General features: G+C 46.5%; 32 non-coding genes across 32 annotated transcripts; 9 read left to right on the top strand and 23 right to left on the bottom strand.

The window, feature by feature from the left end:
- Positions 1-337: 337 nt before the first annotated feature.
- Positions 338-409, top strand: trnaq-cug (transfer RNA glutamine (anticodon CUG)). The gene has a single exon. It is a non-coding gene; the product is annotated as a tRNA-Gln (tRNA).
- Positions 410-883: 474 nt separating this feature from the next.
- On the bottom strand, positions 884-956 carry trnav-uac (transfer RNA valine (anticodon UAC)). The gene has a single exon. It is a non-coding gene; the product is annotated as a tRNA-Val (tRNA).
- A 522-nt stretch (positions 957-1,478) lies between these two features.
- trnad-guc (transfer RNA aspartic acid (anticodon GUC)) lies at positions 1,479-1,550 on the bottom strand. Its single transcript has one exon. It is a non-coding gene; the product is annotated as a tRNA-Asp (tRNA).
- A 151-nt stretch (positions 1,551-1,701) lies between these two features.
- On the top strand, positions 1,702-1,773 carry trnaq-cug (transfer RNA glutamine (anticodon CUG)). The gene has a single exon. It is a non-coding gene; the product is annotated as a tRNA-Gln (tRNA).
- A 474-nt stretch (positions 1,774-2,247) lies between these two features.
- On the bottom strand, positions 2,248-2,320 carry trnav-cac (transfer RNA valine (anticodon CAC)). Its single transcript has one exon. It is a non-coding gene; the product is annotated as a tRNA-Val (tRNA).
- Positions 2,321-2,934: 614 nt separating this feature from the next.
- On the bottom strand, positions 2,935-3,007 carry trnav-uac (transfer RNA valine (anticodon UAC)). Its single transcript has one exon. It is a non-coding gene; the product is annotated as a tRNA-Val (tRNA).
- A 730-nt stretch (positions 3,008-3,737) lies between these two features.
- Positions 3,738-3,809, top strand: trnaq-cug (transfer RNA glutamine (anticodon CUG)). The gene has a single exon. It is a non-coding gene; the product is annotated as a tRNA-Gln (tRNA).
- A 474-nt stretch (positions 3,810-4,283) lies between these two features.
- trnav-cac (transfer RNA valine (anticodon CAC)) lies at positions 4,284-4,356 on the bottom strand. Its single transcript has one exon. It is a non-coding gene; the product is annotated as a tRNA-Val (tRNA).
- A 614-nt stretch (positions 4,357-4,970) lies between these two features.
- On the bottom strand, positions 4,971-5,043 carry trnav-aac (transfer RNA valine (anticodon AAC)). The gene has a single exon. It is a non-coding gene; the product is annotated as a tRNA-Val (tRNA).
- A 522-nt stretch (positions 5,044-5,565) lies between these two features.
- Positions 5,566-5,637, bottom strand: trnad-guc (transfer RNA aspartic acid (anticodon GUC)). The gene has a single exon. It is a non-coding gene; the product is annotated as a tRNA-Asp (tRNA).
- Positions 5,638-5,788: 151 nt separating this feature from the next.
- Positions 5,789-5,860, top strand: trnaq-cug (transfer RNA glutamine (anticodon CUG)). The gene has a single exon. It is a non-coding gene; the product is annotated as a tRNA-Gln (tRNA).
- A 474-nt stretch (positions 5,861-6,334) lies between these two features.
- On the bottom strand, positions 6,335-6,407 carry trnav-cac (transfer RNA valine (anticodon CAC)). The gene has a single exon. It is a non-coding gene; the product is annotated as a tRNA-Val (tRNA).
- Positions 6,408-7,021: 614 nt separating this feature from the next.
- On the bottom strand, positions 7,022-7,094 carry trnav-aac (transfer RNA valine (anticodon AAC)). Its single transcript has one exon. It is a non-coding gene; the product is annotated as a tRNA-Val (tRNA).
- Positions 7,095-7,616: 522 nt separating this feature from the next.
- Positions 7,617-7,688, bottom strand: trnad-guc (transfer RNA aspartic acid (anticodon GUC)). Its single transcript has one exon. It is a non-coding gene; the product is annotated as a tRNA-Asp (tRNA).
- Positions 7,689-7,839: 151 nt separating this feature from the next.
- Positions 7,840-7,911, top strand: trnaq-cug (transfer RNA glutamine (anticodon CUG)). The gene has a single exon. It is a non-coding gene; the product is annotated as a tRNA-Gln (tRNA).
- A 474-nt stretch (positions 7,912-8,385) lies between these two features.
- Positions 8,386-8,458, bottom strand: trnav-cac (transfer RNA valine (anticodon CAC)). The gene has a single exon. It is a non-coding gene; the product is annotated as a tRNA-Val (tRNA).
- A 614-nt stretch (positions 8,459-9,072) lies between these two features.
- trnav-aac (transfer RNA valine (anticodon AAC)) lies at positions 9,073-9,145 on the bottom strand. Its single transcript has one exon. It is a non-coding gene; the product is annotated as a tRNA-Val (tRNA).
- A 745-nt stretch (positions 9,146-9,890) lies between these two features.
- On the top strand, positions 9,891-9,962 carry trnaq-cug (transfer RNA glutamine (anticodon CUG)). Its single transcript has one exon. It is a non-coding gene; the product is annotated as a tRNA-Gln (tRNA).
- Positions 9,963-10,436: 474 nt separating this feature from the next.
- trnav-cac (transfer RNA valine (anticodon CAC)) lies at positions 10,437-10,509 on the bottom strand. The gene has a single exon. It is a non-coding gene; the product is annotated as a tRNA-Val (tRNA).
- A 614-nt stretch (positions 10,510-11,123) lies between these two features.
- Positions 11,124-11,196, bottom strand: trnav-uac (transfer RNA valine (anticodon UAC)). The gene has a single exon. It is a non-coding gene; the product is annotated as a tRNA-Val (tRNA).
- Positions 11,197-11,718: 522 nt separating this feature from the next.
- On the bottom strand, positions 11,719-11,790 carry trnad-guc (transfer RNA aspartic acid (anticodon GUC)). The gene has a single exon. It is a non-coding gene; the product is annotated as a tRNA-Asp (tRNA).
- Positions 11,791-11,941: 151 nt separating this feature from the next.
- On the top strand, positions 11,942-12,013 carry trnaq-cug (transfer RNA glutamine (anticodon CUG)). The gene has a single exon. It is a non-coding gene; the product is annotated as a tRNA-Gln (tRNA).
- Positions 12,014-12,487: 474 nt separating this feature from the next.
- trnav-cac (transfer RNA valine (anticodon CAC)) lies at positions 12,488-12,560 on the bottom strand. The gene has a single exon. It is a non-coding gene; the product is annotated as a tRNA-Val (tRNA).
- Positions 12,561-13,174: 614 nt separating this feature from the next.
- trnav-uac (transfer RNA valine (anticodon UAC)) lies at positions 13,175-13,247 on the bottom strand. Its single transcript has one exon. It is a non-coding gene; the product is annotated as a tRNA-Val (tRNA).
- Positions 13,248-13,769: 522 nt separating this feature from the next.
- trnad-guc (transfer RNA aspartic acid (anticodon GUC)) lies at positions 13,770-13,841 on the bottom strand. Its single transcript has one exon. It is a non-coding gene; the product is annotated as a tRNA-Asp (tRNA).
- Positions 13,842-13,992: 151 nt separating this feature from the next.
- On the top strand, positions 13,993-14,064 carry trnaq-cug (transfer RNA glutamine (anticodon CUG)). The gene has a single exon. It is a non-coding gene; the product is annotated as a tRNA-Gln (tRNA).
- A 474-nt stretch (positions 14,065-14,538) lies between these two features.
- trnav-cac (transfer RNA valine (anticodon CAC)) lies at positions 14,539-14,611 on the bottom strand. Its single transcript has one exon. It is a non-coding gene; the product is annotated as a tRNA-Val (tRNA).
- A 614-nt stretch (positions 14,612-15,225) lies between these two features.
- On the bottom strand, positions 15,226-15,298 carry trnav-uac (transfer RNA valine (anticodon UAC)). The gene has a single exon. It is a non-coding gene; the product is annotated as a tRNA-Val (tRNA).
- A 522-nt stretch (positions 15,299-15,820) lies between these two features.
- On the bottom strand, positions 15,821-15,892 carry trnad-guc (transfer RNA aspartic acid (anticodon GUC)). The gene has a single exon. It is a non-coding gene; the product is annotated as a tRNA-Asp (tRNA).
- A 151-nt stretch (positions 15,893-16,043) lies between these two features.
- Positions 16,044-16,115, top strand: trnaq-cug (transfer RNA glutamine (anticodon CUG)). The gene has a single exon. It is a non-coding gene; the product is annotated as a tRNA-Gln (tRNA).
- Positions 16,116-16,589: 474 nt separating this feature from the next.
- trnav-cac (transfer RNA valine (anticodon CAC)) lies at positions 16,590-16,662 on the bottom strand. The gene has a single exon. It is a non-coding gene; the product is annotated as a tRNA-Val (tRNA).
- Positions 16,663-17,276: 614 nt separating this feature from the next.
- Positions 17,277-17,349, bottom strand: trnav-uac (transfer RNA valine (anticodon UAC)). The gene has a single exon. It is a non-coding gene; the product is annotated as a tRNA-Val (tRNA).
- Between the last annotated feature and the right edge of the window lie 158 nt (positions 17,350-17,507).

Below are 17,507 nucleotides of genomic sequence, written 5' to 3'. Positions count from 1 at the left end.
ACAGGTGGAATTCATGTTTCTTCAAGCCCATTATAGGACTAGATTATTAGATTGACTAGGATCTGGTGTGCGATTAAGGTGTGTGTGGTCATTGCAGGTAAAAGGCAGAACAGAGAAGGAAACTGCTCACTCCCCGTCGGGGAATCGCGTGACAGGCGGAGATACTGTCCACTATACTAACGAGGACCTCTGAAGCAGTGCAATGGTCACGTCAAGCTGCGATTCGCAGCAGGTATGACAGGTAAAATTTGGCTGGCCGTGTAGAAATCCCCATCGGTTTACCAGGAACTACACTTTTATGCCTGTTTGACACAGATCTTTTGTGTGCTTCAGGCAGGGTTCCATGGTGTAATGGTTAGCACTCTGGACTCTGAATCCAGCGATCTGAGTTCAAGTCTCAGTGGAACCTCATTTGGCTTTCTAGCACTTTGCTCCACAGGTACATTAGCATTAGCACACGCTAGCATAAGAATCTAGTCAGTTAAAGAGCAAGTTAGTGGCCCAGTCAGTTCCTCTCCTCTTGTGTTGGCTGATCTCATCTGCACATGGTCTTCATGCTGCACCAAACCTCGCTCATGCTCTTCTGCTGCACTTTCCACTTCAGCTTCCTGCTGTATCGTTCATTAGCCACCTTGACTCAAGTCAACTTTTCCTCTTGCACTCTTCTCACTTCTAATCCTGTTGCCACCTCTGAAGGCCCCGATCTTCTTCTTGACAAGCTCTTTGATGTCCTTTGTTTGGCTAGCACACAACCTACAGAAGACAAAACCAAGAGACTTAATTCTCAATAGGGATGCAAGTAAAACAGAGAAAATGCTGGACAAGCAGAGTTGTCTAAAGAGTGAATATCAATTCCCTTGTGACCAAAGAAGGAAAAGACCCATGTTTCCGCCCGGTTTCGGACCGGGGACCTTTCGCGTGTAAGGCGAACGTGATAACCACTACACTACGGAAACTGAGCTTGCGTACCCCGTAGTAATTAAAGGAGCATTTCAATGCTTTCTTACATTTGTGGACTTTTATGACAGATCATGTAGGACTATTGAGAAGGAGGGAACTCCCATTTGTGTCATTCTTCAAGCACTCCCCCACTTATGGCTGTATTGACAATGCAAATTGTGATCTCAAGATTGCATCTCTTGTCATGGGAGCTGATCTTCTGGTTGACAAGCTCTTTGATGTCCTTTGTTTGGCTAGCACACAATCTACAGAAGACAAGACCAAGAAACTTATTTGTCAGTAGGGACGCACGTAAAACAGAGAAAATGCTGCACAAGCAGTGTTCTCTTGGACTAGCATCTCTTCTGATGGGAGCTCTTTCTGAGAAGACCTTTTCGACTTGTGAGCGCACAGGTGGAATTCATGTTTCTTCAAGCCCATTATAGGACTAGATTATTAGATTGACTAGGATCTGGTGTGCGATTAAGGTGTGTGTGGTCATTGCAGGTAAAAGGCAGAACAGAGAAGGAAACTGCTCACTCCCCGTCGGGGAATCGAACCCCGGTCTTCCGCGTGACAGGCGGAGATACTGTCCACTATACTAACGAGGACCTCTGAAGCAGTGCAATGGTCACGTCAAGCTGCGATTCGCAGCAGGTATGACAGGTAAAATTTGGCTGGCCGTGTAGAAATCCCCATCGGTTTACCAGGAACTACACTTTTATGCCTGTTTGACACAGATCTTTTGTGTGCTTCAGGCAGGGTTCCATGGTGTAATGGTTAGCACTCTGGACTCTGAATCCAGCGATCTGAGTTCAAGTCTCAGTGGAACCTCATTTGGCTTTCTAGCACTTTGCTCCACAGGTACATTAGCATTAGCACACCCTAGCATAAGAATCTAGTCAGTTGAAGAGCAAGTTAGTGGCCCAGTCAGTTCCACTCCTCTTGTGTTGGCTGATCTCATCTGCACATGGTCTTCATGCTGCACCAAACCTCGCTCATGCTCTTCTGCTGCACTTTCCACTTCAGCTTCCTGCTGTATCGTTCATTAGCCACCTTGACTCAAGTCAACTTTTCCTCTTGCACTCTTCCCACTTCCAATCCCTTTGCCACCTCTGAAGGCCCCGATCTTCTTCTTGACAAGCTCTTTGATGTCCTTTGTTTGGCTAGCACACAACCTACAGAAGACAAAACCAAGAGACTTAATTCTCAATAGGGATGCAAGTAAAACAGAGAAAATGCTGGACAAGCAGAGTTGTCTAAAGAGTGAATATCAATTCCCTTGTAACCAAAGAAGGAAAAGACCCATGTTTCCGCCCGGTTTCGGACCGGGGACCTTTCGCGTGTGAGGCGAACGTGATAACCACTACACTACGGAAACCCCGAAAGACAGCTTGTTTGGCTTTCCAATGTGTCTCACTGAGTAATCTCGCACTCTGACAAATTTGGTGACATGTTCCTATCATGGCCTTGAAGTAAAAGGAGCCATGGAGAAGAGACAGACGCACTCTAGCAAGGAGTCTGAACTGTAGTCTCCATGTTAGGCTCACTTAAACTTTGGACATTTAGGAGTTCACTAAAGCAAGCACAGCTCAACATATGCTGCCCTAAGAACCCCAGAACCTCTGGCAGCAGAACTGTTGCCTAAAGCGCCCATTTGTTTCATTGCCTTGGGCATTGGCTGAAAATAGGCCCAAGTCCTGTGCAGGCCACCTAGAGCCAGTCATTTCCAAGAGCTTAGTCTGTGCCTCCATCTTCAGGAAATATAGCGACTGGAGATTTGTTGATTTGTGTGAAGTCTGTGGAGTTTGCAGAAATTTGGGCCATAGACAACTCTTTAGCAAGACGAGCATCCAAAGGTTACAGATGTCAGAGACCTGAACCAGATTTGAGTACTTTCTCTTGTCTGTGTCCCAAACAGCAGTAGAACCCCACAAGTTCAAGCAGTGCCTGCAGTCAGACACTTTTATATCAGGACGCATAAGCAAAGACGCATGCTTCCGCCCGGTTTCGGACCGGGGACCTTTCGCGTGTAAGGCGAACGTGATAACCACTACACTACGGAAACTGAGCTTGCGTACCCCGTAGTAATTAAAGGAGCATTTCAATGCTTTCTTACATTTGTGGACTTTTATGACAGATCATGTAGGACTATTGAGAAGGAGGGAACTCCCATTTGTGTCATTCTTCAAGCACTCCCCCACTTATGGCTGTATTGACAATGCAAATTGTGATCTCAAGATTGCATCTCTTGTCATGGGAGCTGATCTTCTGGTTGACAAGCTCTTTGATGTCCTTTGTTTGGCTAGCACACAATCTACAGAAGACAAGACCAAGAAACTTATTTGTCAGTAGGGACGCACGTAAAACAGAGAAAATGCTGCACAAGCAGTGTTCTCTTGGACTAGCATCTCTTCTGATGGGAGCTCTTTCTGAGAAGACCTTTTCGACTTGTGAGCGCACAGGTGGAATTCATGTTTCTTCAAGCCCATTATAGGACTAGATTATTAGATTGACTAGGATCTGGTGTGCGATTAAGGTGTGTGTGGTCATTGCAGGTAAAAGGCAGAACAGAGAAGGAAACTGCTCACTCCCCGTCGGGGAATCGCGTGACAGGCGGAGATACTGTCCACTATACTAACGAGGACCTCTGAAGCAGTGCAATGGTCACGTCAAGCTGCGATTCGCAGCAGGTATGACAGGTAAAATTTGGCTGGCCGTGTAGAAATCCCCATCGGTTTACCAGGAACTACACTTTTATGCCTGTTTGACACAGATCTTTTGTGTGCTTCAGGCCGGGTTCCATGGTGTAATGGTTAGCACTCTGGACTCTGAATCCAGCGATCTGAGTTCAAGTCTCAGTGGAACCTCATTTGGCTTTCTAGCACTTTGCTCCACAGGTACATTAGCATTAGCACACGCTAGCATAAGAATCTAGTCAGTTGAAGAGCAAGTTAGTGGCCCAGTCAGTTCCACTCCTCTTGTGTTGGCTGATCTCATCTGCACATGGTCTTCATGCTGCACCAAACCTCGCTCATGCTCTTCTGCTGCACTTTCCACTTCAGCTTCCTGCTGTATCGTTCATTAGCCACCTTGACTCAAGTCAACTTTTCCTCTTGCACTCTTCCCACTTCCAATCCCTTTGCCACCTCTGAAGGCCCCGATCTTCTTCTTGACAAGCTCTTTGATGTCCTTTGTTTGGCTAGCACACAACCTACAGAAGACAAAACCAAGAGACTTAATTCTCAATAGGGATGCAAGTAAAACAGAGAAAATGCTGGACAAGCAGAGTTGTCTAAAGAGTGAATATCAATTCCCTTGTAACCAAAGAAGGAAAAGACCCATGTTTCCGCCCGGTTTCGGACCGGGGACCTTTCGCGTGTGAGGCGAACGTGATAACCACTACACTACGGAAACCCCGAAAGACAGCTTGTTTGGCTTTCCAATGTGTCTCACTGAGTAATCTCGCACTCTGACAAATTTGGTGACATGTTCCTATCATGGCCTTGAAGTAAAAGGAGCCATGGAGAAGAGACAGACGCACTCTAGCAAGGAGTCTGAACTGTAGTCTCCATGTTAGGCTCACTTAAACTTTGGACATTTAGGAGTTCACTAAAGCAAGCACAGCTCAACATATGCTGCCCTAAGAACCCCAGAACCTCTGGCAGCAGAACTGTTGCCTAAAGCGCCCATTTGTTTCATTGCCTTGGGCATTGGCTGAAAATAGGCCCAAGTCCTGTGCAGGCCACCTAGAGCCAGTCATTTCCAAGAGCTTAGTCTGTGCCTCCATCTTCAGGAAATATAGCGACTGGAGATTTGTTGATTTGTGTGAAGTCTGTGGAGTTTGCAGAAATTTGGGCCATAGACAACTCTTTAGCAAGACGAGCATCCAAAGGTTACAGATGTCAGAGACCTGAACCAGATTTGAGTACTTTCTCTTGTCTGTGTCCCAAACAGCAGTAGAACCCCACAAGTTCAAGCAGTGCCTGCAGTCAGACACTTTTATATCAGGACGCATAAGCAAAGACGCATGCTTCCGCCCGGTTTCGGACCGGGGACCTTTCGCGTGTTAGGCGAACGTGATAACCACTACACTACGGAAACTGAGCTTGCGTACCCCGTAGTAATTAAAGGAGCATTTCAATGCTTTCTTACATTTGTGGACTTTTATGACAGATCATGTAGGACTATTGAGAAGGAGGGAACTCCCATTTGTGTCATTCTTCAAGCACTCCCCCACTTATGGCTGTATTGACAATGCAAATTGTGATCTCAAGATTGCATCTCTTGTCATGGGAGCTGATCTTCTGGTTGACAAGCTCTTTGATGTCCTTTGTTTGGCTAGCACACAATCTACAGAAGACAAGACCAAGAAACTTATTTGTCAGTAGGGACGCACGTAAAACAGAGAAAATGCTGCACAAGCAGTGTTCTCTTGGACTAGCATCTCTTCTGATGGGAGCTCTTTCTGAGAAGACCTTTTCGACTTGTGAGCGCACAGGTGGAATTCATGTTTCTTCAAGCCCATTATAGGACTAGATTATTAGATTGACTAGGATCTGGTGTGCGATTAAGGTGTGTGTGGTCATTGCAGGTAAAAGGCAGAACAGAGAAGGAAACTGCTCACTCCCCGTCGGGGAATCGAACCCCGGTCTTCCGCGTGACAGGCGGAGATACTGTCCACTATACTAACGAGGATCTCTGAAGCACTGCAATGGTCACGTCAAGCTGCGATTCGCAGCAGGTATGACAGGTAAAATTTGGCTGGCCGTGTAGAAATCCCCATCGGTTTACCAGGAACTACACTTTTATGCCTGTTTGACACAGATCTTTTGTGTGCTTCAGGCAGGGTTCCATGGTGTAATGGTTAGCACTCTGGACTCTGAATCCAGCGATCTGAGTTCAAGTCTCAGTGGAACCTCATTTGGCTTTCTAGCACTTTGCTCCACAGGTACATTAGCATTAGCACACGCTAGCATAAGAATCTAGTCAGTTGAAGAGCAAGTTAGTGGCCCAGTCAGTTCCACTCCTCTTGTGTTGGCTGATCTCATCTGCACATGGTCTTCATGCTGCACCAAACCTCGCTCATGCTCTTCTGCTGCACTTTCCACTTCAGCTTCCTGCTGTATCGTTCATTAGCCACCTTGACTCAAGTCAACTTTTCCTCTTGCACTCTTCCCACTTCCAATCCCTTTGCCACCTCTGAAGGCCCCGATCTTCTTCTTGACAAGCTCTTTGATGTCCTTTGTTTGGCTAGCACACAACCTACAGAAGACAAAACCAAGAGACTTAATTCTCAATAGGGATGCAAGTAAAACAGAGAAAATGCTGGACAAGCAGAGTTGTCTAAAGAGTGAATATCAATTCCCTTGTAACCAAAGAAGGAAAAGACCCATGTTTCCGCCCGGTTTCGGACCGGGGACCTTTCGCGTGTGAGGCGAACGTGATAACCACTACACTACGGAAACCCCGAAAGACAGCTTGTTTGGCTTTCCAATGTGTCTCACTGAGTAATCTCGCACTCTGACAAATTTGGTGACATGTTCCTATCATGGCCTTGAAGTAAAAGGAGCCATGGAGAAGAGACAGACGCACTCTAGCAAGGAGTCTGAACTGTAGTCTCCATGTTAGGCTCACTTAAACTTTGGACATTTAGGAGTTCACTAAAGCAAGCACAGCTCAACATATGCTGCCCTAAGAACCCCAGAACCTCTGGCAGCAGAACTGTTGCCTAAAGCGCCCATTTGTTTCATTGCCTTGGGCATTGGCTGAAAATAGGCCCAAGTCCTGTGCAGGCCACCTAGAGCCAGTCATTTCCAAGAGCTTAGTCTGTGCCTCCATCTTCAGGAAATATAGCGACTGGAGATTTGTTGATTTGTGTGAAGTCTGTGGAGTTTGCAGAAATTTGGGCCATAGACAACTCTTTAGCAAGACGAGCATCCAAAGGTTACAGATGTCAGAGACCTGAACCAGATTTGAGTACTTTCTCTTGTCTGTGTCCCAAACAGCAGTAGAACCCCACAAGTTCAAGCAGTGCCTGCAGTCAGACACTTTTATATCAGGACTCATAAGCAAAGACGCATGCTTCCGCCCGGTTTCGGACCGGGGACCTTTCGCGTGTTAGGCGAACGTGATAACCACTACACTACGGAAACTGAGCTTGCGTACCCCGTAGTAATTAAAGGAGCATTTCAATGCTTTCTTACATTTGTGGACTTTTATGACAGATCATGTAGGACTATTGAGAAGGAGGGAACTCCCATTTGTGTCATTCTTCAAGCACTCCCCCACTTATGGCTGTATTGACAATGCAAATTGTGATCTCAAGATTGCATCTCTTGTCATGGGAGCTGATCTTCTGGTTGACAAGCTCTTTGATGTCCTTTGTTTGGCTAGCACACAATCTACAGAAGACAAGACCAAGAAACTTATTTGTCAGTAGGGACGCACGTAAAACAGAGAAAATGCTGCACAAGCAGTGTTCTCTTGGACTAGCATCTCTTCTGATGGGAGCTCTTTCTGAGAAGACCTTTTCGACTTGTGAGCGCACAGGTGGAATTCATGTTTCTTCAAGCCCATTATAGGACTAGATTATTAGATTGACTAGGATCTGGTGTGCGATTAAGGTGTGTGTGGTCATTGCAGGTAAAAGGCAGAACAGAGAAGGAAACTGCTCACTCCCCGTCGGGGAATCGAACCCCGGTCTTCCGCGTGACAGGCGGAGATACTGTCCACTATACTAACGAGGACCTCTGAAGCAGTGCAATGGTCACGTCAAGCTGCGATTCGCAGCAGGTATGACAGGTAAAATTTGGCTGGCCGTGTAGAAATCCCCATCGGTTTACCAGGAACTACACTTTTATGCCTGTTTGACACAGATCTTTTGTGTGCTTCAGGCAGGGTTCCATGGTGTAATGGTTAGCACTCTGGACTCTGAATCCAGCGATCTGAGTTCAAGTCTCAGTGGAACCTCATTTGGCTTTCTAGCACTTTGCTCCACAGGTACATTAGCATTAGCACACGCTAGCATAAGAATCTAGTCAGTTGAAGAGCAAGTTAGTGGCCCAGTCAGTTCCACTCCTCTTGTGTTGGCTGATCTCATCTGCACATGGTCTTCATGCTGCACCAAACCTCGCTCATGCTCTTCTGCTGCACTTTCCACTTCAGCTTCCTGCTGTATCGTTCATTAGCCACCTTGACTCAAGTCAACTTTTCCTCTTGCACTCTTCCCACTTCCAATCCCTTTGCCACCTCTGAAGGCCCCGATCTTCTTCTTGACAAGCTCTTTGATGTCCTTTGTTTGGCTAGCACACAACCTACAGAAGACAAAACCAAGAGACTTAATTCTCAATAGGGATGCAAGTAAAACAGAGAAAATGCTGGACAAGCAGAGTTGTCTAAAGAGTGAATATCAATTCCCTTGTAACCAAAGAAGGAAAAGACCCATGTTTCCGCCCGGTTTCGGACCGGGGACCTTTCGCGTGTGAGGCGAACGTGATAACCACTACACTACGGAAACCCCGAAAGACAGCTTGTTTGGCTTTCCAATGTGTCTCACTGAGTAATCTCGCACTCTGACAAATTTGGTGACATGTTCCTATCATGGCCTTGAAGTAAAAGGAGCCATGGAGAAGAGACAGACGCACTCTAGCAAGGAGTCTGAACTGTAGTCTCCATGTTAGGCTCACTTAAACTTTGGACATTTAGGAGTTCACTAAAGCAAGCACAGCTCAACATATGCTGCCCTAAGAACCCCAGAACCTCTGGCAGCAGAACTGTTGCCTAAAGCGCCCATTTGTTTCATTGCCTTGGGCATTGGCTGAAAATAGGCCCAAGTCCTGTGCAGGCCACCTAGAGCCAGTCATTTCCAAGAGCTTAGTCTGTGCCTCCATCTTCAGGAAATATAGCGACTGGAGATTTGTTGATTTGTGTGAAGTCTGTGGAGTTTGCAGAAATTTGGGCCATAGACAACTCTTTAGCAAGACGAGCATCCAAAGGTTACAGATGTCAGAGACCTGAACCAGATTTGAGTACTTTCTCTTGTCTGTGTCCCAAACAGCAGTAGAACCCCACAAGTTCAAGCAGTGCCTGCAGTCAGACACTTTTATATCAGGACGCATAAGCAAAGACGCATGCTTCCGCCCGGTTTCGGACCGGGGACCTTTCGCGTGTTAGGCGAACGTGATAACCACTACACTACGGAAACTGAGCTTGCGTACCCCGTAGTAATTAAAGGAGCATTTCAATGCTTTCTTACATTTGTGGACTTTTATGACAGATCATGTAGGACTATTGAGGAGGAGGGAACTCCCATTTGTGTCATTCTTCAAGCACTCCCCCACTTATGGCTGTATTGACAATGCAAATTGTGATCTCAAGATTGCATCTCTTGTCATGGGAGCTGATCTTCTGGTTGACAAGCTCTTTGATGTCCTTTGTTTGGCTAGCACACAATCTACAGAAGACAAGACCAAGAAACTTATTTGTCAGTAGGGACGCACGTAAAACAGAGAAAATGCTGCACAAGCAGTGTTCTCTTGGACTAGCATCTCTTCTGATGGGAGCTCTTTCTGAGAAGACCTTTTCGACTTGTGAGCGCACAGGTGGAATTCATGTTTCTTCAAGCCCATTATAGGACTAGATTATTAGATTGACTAGGATCTGGTGTGCGATTAAGGTGTGTGTGGTCATTGCAGGTAAAAGGCAGAACAGAGAAGGAAACTGCTCACTCCCCGTCGGGGAATCGAACCCCGGTCTTCCGCGTGACAGGCGGCGATACTGTCCACTATACTAACGAGGACCTCTGAAGCACTGCAATGGTCACGTCAAGCTGCGATTCGCAGCAGGTATGACAGGTAAAATTTGGCTGGCCGTGTAGAAATCCCCATCGGTTTACCAGGAACTACACTTTTATGCCTGTTTGACACAGATCTTTTGTGTGCTTCAGGCAGGGTTCCATGGTGTAATGGTTAGCACTCTGGACTCTGAATCCAGCGATCTGAGTTCAAGTCTCAGTGGAACCTCATTTGGCTTTCTAGCACTTTGCTCCACAGGTACATTAGCATTAGCACACGCTAGCATAAGAATCTAGTCAGTTGAAGAGCAAGTTAGTGGCCCAGTCAGTTCCACTCCTCTTGTGTTGGCTGATCTCATCTGCACATGGTCTTCATGCTGCACCAAACCTCGCTCATGCTCTTCTGCTGCACTTTCCACTTCAGCTTCCTGCTGTATCGTTCATTAGCCACCTTGACTCAAGTCAACTTTTCCTCTTGCACTCTTCCCACTTCCAATCCCTTTGCCACCTCTGAAGGCCCCGATCTTCTTCTTGACAAGCTCTTTGATGTCCTTTGTTTGGCTAGCACACAACCTACAGAAGACAAAACCAAGAGACTTAATTCTCAATAGGGATGCAAGTAAAACAGAGAAAATGCTGGACAAGCAGAGTTGTCTAAAGAGTGAATATCAATTCCCTTGTAACCAAAGAAGGAAAAGACCCATGTTTCCGCCCGGTTTCGGACCGGGGACCTTTCGCGTGTGAGGCGAACGTGATAACCACTACACTATGGAAACCCCGAAAGACAGCTTGTTTGGCTTTCCAATGTGTCTCACTGAGTAATCTCGCACTCTGACAAATTTGGTGACATGTTCCTATCATGGCCTTGAAGTAAAAGGAGCCATGGAGAAGAGACAGACGCACTCTAGCAAGGAGTCTGAACTGTAGTCTCCATGTTAGGCTCACTTAAACTTTGGACATTTAGGAGTTCACTAAAGCAAGCACAGCTCAACATATGCTGCCCTAAGAACCCCAGAACCTCTGGCAGCAGAACTGTTGCCTAAAGCGCCCATTTGTTTCATTGCCTTGGGCATTGGCTGAAAATAGGCCCAAGTCCTGTGCAGGCCACCTAGAGCCAGTCATTTCCAAGAGCTTAGTCTGTGCCTCCATCTTCAGGAAATATAGCGACTGGAGATTTGTTGATTTGTGTGAAGTCTGTGGAGTTTGCAGAAATTTGGGCCATAGACAACTCTTTAGCAAGACGAGCATCCAGAGGTTACAGATGTCAGAGACCTGAACCAGATTTGAGTACTTTCTCTTGTCTGTGTCCCAAACAGCAGTAGAACCCCACAAGTTCAAGCAGTGCCTGCAGTCAGACACTTTTATATCAGGACGCATAAGCAAAGACGCATGCTTCCGCCCGGTTTCGGACCGGGGACCTTTCGCGTGTAAGGCGAACGTGATAACCACTACACTACGGAAACTGAGCTTGCGTACCCCGTAGTAATTAAAGGAGCATTTCAATGCTTTCTTACATTTGTGGACTTTTATGACAGATCATGTAGGACTATTGAGAAGGAGGGAACTCCCATTTGTGTCATTCTTCAAGCACTCCCCCACTTATGGCTGTATTGACAATGCAAATTGTGATCTCAAGATTGCATCTCTTGTCATGGGAGCTGATCTTCTGGTTGACAAGCTCTTTGATGTCCTTTGTTTGGCTAGCACACAATCTACAGAAGACAAGACCAAGAAACTTATTTGTCAGTAGGGACGCACGTAAAACAGAGAAAATGCTGCACAAGCAGTGTTCTCTTGGACTAGCATCTCTTCTGATGGGAGCTCTTTCTGAGAAGACCTTTTCGACTTGTGAGCGCACAGGTGGAATTCATGTTTCTTCAAGCCCATTATAGGACTAGATTATTAGATTGACTAGGATCTGGTGTGCGATTAAGGTGTGTGTAGTCATTGCAGGTAAAAGGCAGAACAGAGAAGGAAACTGCTCACTCCCCGTCGGGGAATCGAACCCCGGTCTTCCGCGTGACAGGCGGAGATACTGTCCACTATACTAACGAGGACCTCTGAAGCACTGCAATGGTCACGTCAAGCTGCGATTCGCAGCAGGTATGACAGGTAAAATTTGGCTGGCCGTGTAGAAATCCCCATCGGTTTACCAGGAACTACACTTTTATGCCTGTTTGACACAGATCTTTTGTGTGCTTCAGGCAGGGTTCCATGGTGTAATGGTTAGCACTCTGGACCCTGAATCCAGCGATCTGAGTTCAAGTCTCAGTGGAATCTCATTTGGCTTTCTAGCACTTTGCTCCACAGGTACATTAGCATTAGCACACGCTAGCATAAGAATCTAGTCAGTTGAAGAGCAAGTTAGTGGCCCAGTCAGTTCCACTCCTCTTGTGTTGGCTGATCTCATCTGCACATGGTCTTCATGCTGCACCAAACCTCGCTCATGCTCTTCTGCTGCACTTTCCACTTCAGCTTCCTGCTGTATCGTTCATTAGCCACCTTGACTCAAGTCAACTTTTCCTCTTGCACTCTTCCCACTTCCAATCCCTTTGCCACCTCTGAAGGCCCCGATCTTCTTCTTGACAAGCTCTTTGATGTCCTTTGTTTGGCTAGCACACAACCTACAGAAGACAAAACCAAGAGACTTAATTCTCAATAGGGATGCAAGTAAAACAGAGAAAATGCTGGACAAGCAGAGTTGTCTAAAGAGTGAATATCAATTCCCTTGTAACCAAAGAAGGAAAAGACCCATGTTTCCGCCCGGTTTCGGACCGGGGACCTTTCGCGTGTGAGGCGAACGTGATAACCACTACACTACGGAAACCCCGAAAGACAGCTTGTTTGGCTTTCCAATGTGTCTCACTGAGTAATCTCGCACTCTGACAAATTTGGTGACATGTTCCTATCATGGCCTTGAAGTAAAAGGAGCCATGGAGAAGAGACAGACGCACTCTAGCAAGGAGTCTGAACTGTAGTCTCCATGTTAGGCTCACTTAAACTTTGGACATTTAGGAGTTCACTAAAGCAAGCACAGCTCAACATATGCTGCCCTAAGAACCCCAGAACCTCTGGCAGCAGAACTGTTGCCTAAAGCGCCCATTTGTTTCATTGCCTTGGGCATTGGCTGAAAATAGGCCCAAGTCCTGTGCAGGCCACCTAGAGCCAGTCATTTCCAAGAGCTTAGTCTGTGCCTCCATCTTCAGGAAACATAGCGACTGGAGATTTGTTGATTTGTGTGAAGTCTGTGGAGTTTGCAGAAATTTGGGCCATAGACAACTCTTTAGCAAGACGAGCATCCAAAGGTTACAGATGTCAGAGACCTGAACCAGATTTGAGTACTTTCTCTTGTCTGTGTCCCAAACAGCAGTAGAACCCCACAAGTTCAAGCAGTGCCTGCAGTCAGACACTTTTATATCAGGACGCATAAGCAAAGACGCATGCTTCCGCCCGGTTTCGGACCGGGGACCTTTCGCGTGTAAGGCGAACGTGATAACCACTACACTACGGAAACTGAGCTTGCGTACCCCGTAGTAATTAAAGGAGCATTTCAATGCTTTCTTACATTTGTGGACTTTTATGACAGATCATGTAGGACTATTGAGAAGGAGGGAACTCCCATTTGTGTCATTCTTCAAGCACTCCCCCACTTATGGCTGTATTGACAATGCAAATTGTGATCTCAAGATTGCATCTCTTGTCATGGGAGCTGATCTTCTGGTTGACAAGCTCTTTGATGTCCTTTGTTTGGCTAGCACACAATCTACAGAAGACAAGACCAAGAAACTTATTTGTCAGTAGGGACGCACGTAAAACAGAGAAAATGCTGCACAAGCAGTGTTCTCTTGGACTAGCATCTCTTCTGATGGGAGCTCTTTCTGAGAAGACCTTTTCGACTTGTGAGCGCACAGGTGGAATTCATGTTTCTTCAAGCCCATTATAGGACTAGATTATTAGATTGACTAGGATCTGGTGTGCGATTAAGGTGTGTGTGGTCATTGCAGGTAAAAGGCAGAACAGAGAAGGAAACTGCTCACTCCCCGTCGGGGAATCGAACCCCGGTCTTCCGCGTGACAGGCGGAGATACTGTCCACTATACTAACGAGGACCTCTGAAGCACTGCAATGGTCACGTCAAGCTGCGATTCGCAGCAGGTATGACAGGTAAAATTTGGCTGGCCGTGTAGAAATCCCCATCGGTTTACCAGGAACTACACTTTTATGCCTGTTTGACACAGATCTTTTGTGTGCTTCAGGCAGGGTTCCATGGTGTAATGGTTAGCACTCTGGACCCTGAATCCAGCGATCTGAGTTCAAGTCTCAGTGGAACCTCATTTGGCTTTCTAGCACTTTGCTCCACAGGTACATTAGCATTAGCACACGCTAGCATAAGAATCTAGTCAGTTGAAGAGCAAGTTAGTGGCCCAGTCAGTTCCACTCCTCTTGTGTTGGCTGATCTCATCTGCACATGGTCTTCATGCTGCACCAAACCTCGCTCATGCTCTTCTGCTGCACTTTCCACTTCAGCTTCCTGCTGTATCGTTCATTAGCCACCTTGACTCAAGTCAACTTTTCCTCTTGCACTCTTCCCACTTCCAATCCCTTTGCCACCTCTGAAGGCCCCGATCTTCTTCTTGACAAGCTCTTTGATGTCCTTTGTTTGGCTAGCACACAACCTACAGAAGACAAAACCAAGAGACTTAATTCTCAATAGGGATGCAAGTAAAACAGAGAAAATGCTGGACAAGCAGAGTTGTCTAAAGAGTGAATATCAATTCCCTTGTAACCAAAGAAGGAAAAGACCCATGTTTCCGCCCGGTTTCGGACCGGGGACCTTTCGCGTGTGAGGCGAACGTGATAACCACTACACTACGGAAACCCCGAAAGACAGCTTGTTTGGCTTTCCAATGTGTCTCACTGAGTAATCTCGCACTCTGACAAATTTGGTGACATGTTCCTATCATGGCCTTGAAGTAAAAGGAGCCATGGAGAAGAGACAGACGCACTCTAGCAAGGAGTCTGAACTGTAGTCTCCATGTTAGGCTCACTTAAACTTTGGACATTTAGGAGTTCACTAAAGCAAGCACAGCTCAACATATGCTGCCCTAAGAACCCCAGAACCTCTGGCAGCAGAACTGTTGCCTAAAGCGCCCATTTGTTTCATTGCCTTGGGCATTGGCTGAAAATAGGCCCAAGTCCTGTGCAGGCCACCTAGAGCCAGTCATTTCCAAGAGCTTAGTCTGTGCCTCCATCTTCAGGAAATATAGCGACTGGAGATTTGTTGATTTGTGTGAAGTCTGTGGAGTTTGCAGAAATTTGGGCCATAGACAACTCTTTAGCAAGACGAGCATCCAAAGGTTACAGATGTCAGAGACCTGAACCAGATTTGAGTACTTTCTCTTGTCTGTGTCCCAAACAGCAGTAGAACCCCACAAGTTCAAGCAGTGCCTGCAGTCAGACACTTTTATATCAGGACGCATAAGCAAAGACGCATGCTTCCGCCCGGTTTCGGACCGGGGACCTTTCGCGTGTAAGGCGAACGTGATAACCACTACACTACGGAAACTGAGCTTGCGTACCCCGTAGTAATTAAAGGAGCATTTCAATGCTTTCTTACATTTGTGGACTTTTATGACAGATCATGTAGGACTATTGAGAAGGAGGGAACTCCCATTTGTGTCATTCTTCAAGCACTCCCCCACTTATGGCTGTATTGACAATGCAAATTGTGATCTCAAGATTGCATCTCTTGTCATGGGAGCTGATCTTCTGGTTGACAAGCTCTTTGATGTCCTTTGTTTGGCTAGCACACAATCTACAGAAGACAAGACCAAGAAACTTATTTGTCAGTAGGGACGCACGTAAAACAGAGAAAATGCTGCACAAGCAGTGTTCTCTTGGACTAGCATCTCTTCTGATGGGAGCTCTTTCTGAGAAGACCTTTTCGACTTGTGAGCGCACAGGTGGAATTCATGTTTCTTCAAGCCCATTATAGGACTAGATTATTAGATTGACTAGGATCTGGTGTGCGATTAAGGTGTGTGTGGTCATTGCAGGTAAAAGGCAGAACAGAGAAGGAAACTGCTCACTCCCCGTCGGGGAATCGAACCCCGGTCTTCCGCGTGACAGGCGGAGATACTGTCCACTATACTAACGAGGACCTCTGAAGCAGTGCAATGGTCACGTCAAGCTGCGATTCGCAGCAGGTATGACAGGTAAAATTTGGCTGGCCGTGTAGAAATCCCCATCGGTTTACCAGGAACTACACTTTTATGCCTGTTTGACACAGATCTTTTGTGTGCTTCAGGCAGGGTTCCATGGTGTAATGGTTAGCACTCTGGACTCTGAATCCAGCGATCTGAGTTCAAGTCTCAGTGGAACCTCATTTGGCTTTCTAGCACTTTGCTCCACAGGTACATTAGCATTAGCACACCCTAGCATAAGAATCTAGTCAGTTGAAGAGCAAGTTAGTGGCCCAGTCAGTTCCACTCCTCTTGTGTTGGCTGATCTCATCTGCACATGGTCTTCATGCTGCACCAAACCTCGCTCATGCTCTTCTGCTGCACTTTCCACTTCAGCTTCCTGCTGTATCGTTCATTAGCCACCTTGACTCAAGTCAACTTTTCCTCTTGCACTCTTCCCACTTCCAATCCCTTTGCCACCTCTGAAGGCCCCGATCTTCTTCTTGACAAGCTCTTTGATGTCCTTTGTTTGGCTAGCACACAACCTACAGAAGACAAAACCAAGAGACTTAATTCTCAATAGGGATGCAAGTAAAACAGAGAAAATGCTGGACAAGCAGAGTTGTCTAAAGAGTGAATATCAATTCCCTTGTAACCAAAGAAGGAAAAGACCCATGTTTCCGCCCGGTTTCGGACCGGGGACCTTTCGCGTGTGAGGCGAACGTGATAACCACTACACTACGGAAACCCCGAAAGACAGCTTGTTTGGCTTTCCAATGTGTCTCACTGAGTAATCTCGCACTCTGACAAATTTGGTGACATGTTCCTATCATGGCCTTGAAGTAAAAGGAGCCATGGAGAAGAGACAGACGCACTCTAGCAAGGAGTCTGAACTGTAGTCTCCATGTTAGGCTCACTTAAACTTTGGACATTTAGGAGTTCACTAAAGCAAGCACAGCTCAACATATGCTGCCCTAAGAACCCCAGAACCTCTGGCAGCAGAACTGTTGCCTAAAGCGCCCATTTGTTTCATTGCCTTGGGCATTGGCTGAAAATAGGCCCAAGTCCTGTGCAGGCCACCTAGAGCCAGTCATTTCCAAGAGCTTAGTCTGTGCCTCCATCTTCAGGAAATATAGCGACTGGAGATTTGTTGATTTGTGTGAAGTCTGTGGAGTTTGCAGAAATTTGGGCCATAGACAACTCTTTAGCAAGACGAGCATCCAAAGGTTACAGATGTCAGAGACCTGAACCAGATTTGAGTACTTTCTCTTGTCTGTGTCCCAAACAGCAGTAGAACCCCACAAGTTCAAGCAGTGCCTGCAGTCAGACACTTTTATATCAGGACGCATAAGCAAAGACGCATGCTTCCGCCCGGTTTCGGACCGGGGACCTTTCGCGTGTAAGGCGAACGTGATAACCACTACACTACGGAAACTGAGCTTGCGTACCCCGTAGTAATTAAAGGAGCATTTCAATGCTTTCTTACATTTGTGGACTTTTATGACAGATCATGTAGGACTATTGAGAAGGAGGGAACTCCCATTTGTGTCATTCTTCAAGCACTCCCCCACTTATGGCTGTATTGACAATGCA

Source organism: Maylandia zebra, linkage group LG8 (assembly GCF_041146795.1).
Source record: "Maylandia zebra isolate NMK-2024a linkage group LG8, Mzebra_GT3a, whole genome shotgun sequence".
NCBI lineage: Eukaryota > Metazoa > Chordata > Actinopteri > Cichliformes > Cichlidae > Maylandia > Maylandia zebra.
This window is presented reverse-complemented; position numbering and strand designations above follow the sequence as displayed.